Raw genomic sequence first — 3,401 nt, 5'->3', positions numbered from 1 at the left:
CAAGGGCAATCGATCTGTTTCTCTTCTCCCAAACAGCGCCAATTTCCCAGTGCAAATGGGCTTAACCTGGCGGTTGCCCAGAGCTGTGAGGATGGCTGGGGGGTGGGGGTGTGTGTGGATGGAAGACTCGTGCGGCTTTTGCAGGAAGACGAGAAAGAAAAGGAGGCTGGGGGGTTGGGGGGAGTTGACGTTTCTATCCCCGCCCTCTCCCCTACACACACACACACACACACACACACACACACACCCTTTATCCCGAGAGCTTGGGCGCCGCCACAGCTCAGATTACTCAAGCGTGCTTTAGCGGAAGCCAGCCAAGAAATCTCCAAAACTCAGTGACAAACAGCTACTCTGGGAAGGTGATCTCCACGGCCACCAGCCACAGGGCTCCATCCCTGAGCTCCTCACGCCGCAGTCACTAAAACTCCCTTAGCTGCAAAGAAAAGACAGGTGGGAAAACAGTCCCTCAGTGAGGGCTATTTCCAAGCTCTGGTGGCGTTCAGGAGTTTGAAGGCTGAGGATCAGCCACTTAAGGGTTCAGGTTTAGTTCGGATCCCCAGGACTCCGCGGAGGTGGGCGGCTAGCGAATTGGCACTTCTGTCCCTGCCCGGAGGTGACCAAGTCTCCCCAAGACTAAAGGCTGCTGGTACCGCCGCTGAGCATGCCTGGTTTCACTGCTTGAAACCCTGAGGAGTTGCAACGTTGGGGGCTGATTGGTTCTCTAGGTACTGGAAGCTGGAAGAAAGATGGGAAGGCCAAAGACTGTTCGAGCAACTGGTACAAAACAAGGAAAGTGTTTGAAATGGGCGAGGCTGGGCTCCAGGGGGAAGGAACAAAAGGTGGGCGGGGCCAAGAGTTACCAGCCTTGGTGTGACCTCCAATGCCACTCATCTCCTGAACACACTAGGGACACCATTCTACTCTCTTCCACTGTTTTTAAGAAATTATCTCGTTTAGGATGGGAAAGGGTTCAAGGAGCAGAATAGAGTCCGCTTCGTTCTTGCTTCTCAAAGCCTGCGAAAGCAGCAATCTCAGGGTATACATGCACTAAAGAGACCTCCTGGAGACTTAGGAAATCAAATGTGACAAGTCATGCCAGAAGACAGTGGTTTCTAAGTTGTTTTTCTAGTTTTTCTCGTTTCTTTTCCCTTCATTTATGTTATCTCCTTCTTTAACCTAATAGTCAGCCTCTCTCCATGCCCCTTTCTCTAAATGGAATTTGCCAAGCTACAACCTACAAAACTACCAGAACATGGACGGACAAACCTCTTGTTTCCAGCTAGTGATAAAAGTCATAAGTCCTCTATCAAAACATGTAGTTGTATGATAGTGTAGGGGGTTCTTACAACTCATTAGCCTAGTTTGCCTATACCTGGAATCAGTCGGGTTCATATTTTCTCAGTTACAAACTTAAATCTGAAGTAAAAAAAAAAAATGATAATGGAATGGAGAAGGGCCAACAGGGAGGTTGAGATTAGGAAAGTGAACCAAGTGGAAATGACTTTATGTTGCAGAAAATAACCAAGAAACTCAAGAAAAAAGAATCCTCCCCCAAACCAAACTAAAAAAAAAAACAAAAACCGAACAACCTAAGCAATCCTTCCCTTTTCATGTCAGAGTAATGAAAGTGAATGAGAAACGCAAGGCATTGCCGGGGAATGTTGAATTTTCAGGTTAATTAGCTTTACTTAAAAAAAGAAACAATCTATGACAACCCTTAGGCTCTTATGGTAGCTTGAGCTTTCCTGAATCTGTACAGTTCCCTCTCTCAGCACATAAAAAGACACTCTCCTCCAATGTACAGCTTTATTTTCTCTCCCCTTCTGCAGTATAAGTAGATCACTCTATCATTCTATTCCCTAGCTGCAGCTGGGCTTGTGAAACGTCGGAGTTCCTCTCCCAGGTGTTAAACGTGTGGAGCTATCCGTGGTGCTGACTCTGACTTTGCCGTTAGTAACTGCTCTCCGCCTACATCCAGCCACAGACAATAGAACTGCCAACTCGGCAAGTGGCCCGAATATATTCACATACACTACTTGTCCTCACCAGATACCCACAGAAATAGTGCTATTTGCACCCCATCTTCTTTTTCTACTTAGCTAAATCCAAGCTCAAATGCATTCTTCCCAAAATGCATCAAGAACTCCAGAGAAAACAGAACAAACTTAATATTGTGCAGACTGTAATTAAGGTTTCATGTACGCTATAAAGGCATAACAGTAGGTTATGGAAAAGCAAGGTCATACAGCAAATTATTTCTTTTTCAAATCAAAAGTAAAGTCAGTGAATGAATATTGCTGTAAAGGGAAATAGGCATTTCCAAATGCAGTTTGAAACAGATTTATCTGCCATAGAACAAGATGTATTGACATGCAAAAGATAACAGTGCAAACTGTTTCTAGTATGAGTTTGATACTTTCACAGATTATTGAGCCTCAAAATCCTTGAATTCCTTTTAAGGGTGGAAGACTGGCTTCTTCAAGAGAGAAGTGGGGTTTTTTGCTCCCTGATATATTATTTCTTTCTCTATAAATTTCAGAGTGGTCTCTGTTTGATAGTTCTAAGTAATTAAACACATGAAGGTTGAAGTTCCATTGTCTGTGTTCATATTAGCAGTCTCTGTGGGCTTCACATTTTTCCCAACCTCATCTAGCTCTAAGATTAGTTCTATTAAGGATTCAGTGTAAGATCATAGAACATTCTATAACCTATGTATTGTAATTGATTGATCTGAGCAGAAGATTAAAGGCATCCTGTTTCTAAATTACCCCAGTAATCGTGTTCATACATTATACATTGGTACAGTGGAGACAAGTACATCAATCTATATTCAGCCAATAATAGAATCAAACCAGAGGATGATAATCATGACTGCCTGCTAGCTGGAAAACTACCCCTCCCCTCATTTCCACAATCTACAAAAGCACACTTTAGATATTGTGTTGAGGACAGATTTTATAAGTAGTTTAGTATTGGGGGACTTTTTTTTTTGGAAGTCCAAATATTGAACAAAGCACATAAATTTAATGTTGAAATCCTATCAAGTGTACAGTTTAATACTCAACACATTCTACTTATGGGCAAAGATACAGTTTATTTATTTATTTATTTTGAGAGAGACAGAGCAAGTGGGGGTAGTGCAGACAGAGCAAGAGAGAGAGAATACCAAGCACAGAGCCTGACACAGGGCTTGACCTCACAAACCGTGAGATCATGACCTGAGCTAAAACCAAGAGTCAGACGCTTGACCAACTAAGCCACCTAGGTGCTCCAGATTCAGATATATTCTTAAAACTACTTAATTGTCCCTGTTACTTCAAAATTAAGTAGTTTAGTAGTCATAGTGTGCTAGAAACTTTTAAACAATGTTTACCACATTGTAAGTACTCCATAAACTTCAT

Source organism: Crocuta crocuta, unplaced genomic scaffold, assembly GCF_008692635.1.
Source record: "Crocuta crocuta isolate KB4526 unplaced genomic scaffold, BGI_CrCroc_1.0 scaffold153, whole genome shotgun sequence".
In the NCBI taxonomy this organism is placed as follows: Eukaryota; Metazoa; Chordata; class Mammalia; order Carnivora; family Hyaenidae; genus Crocuta; species Crocuta crocuta.
The sequence above is the reverse complement of the archived record's forward strand: the minus strand, read 5'-3'. Positions refer to the sequence as shown.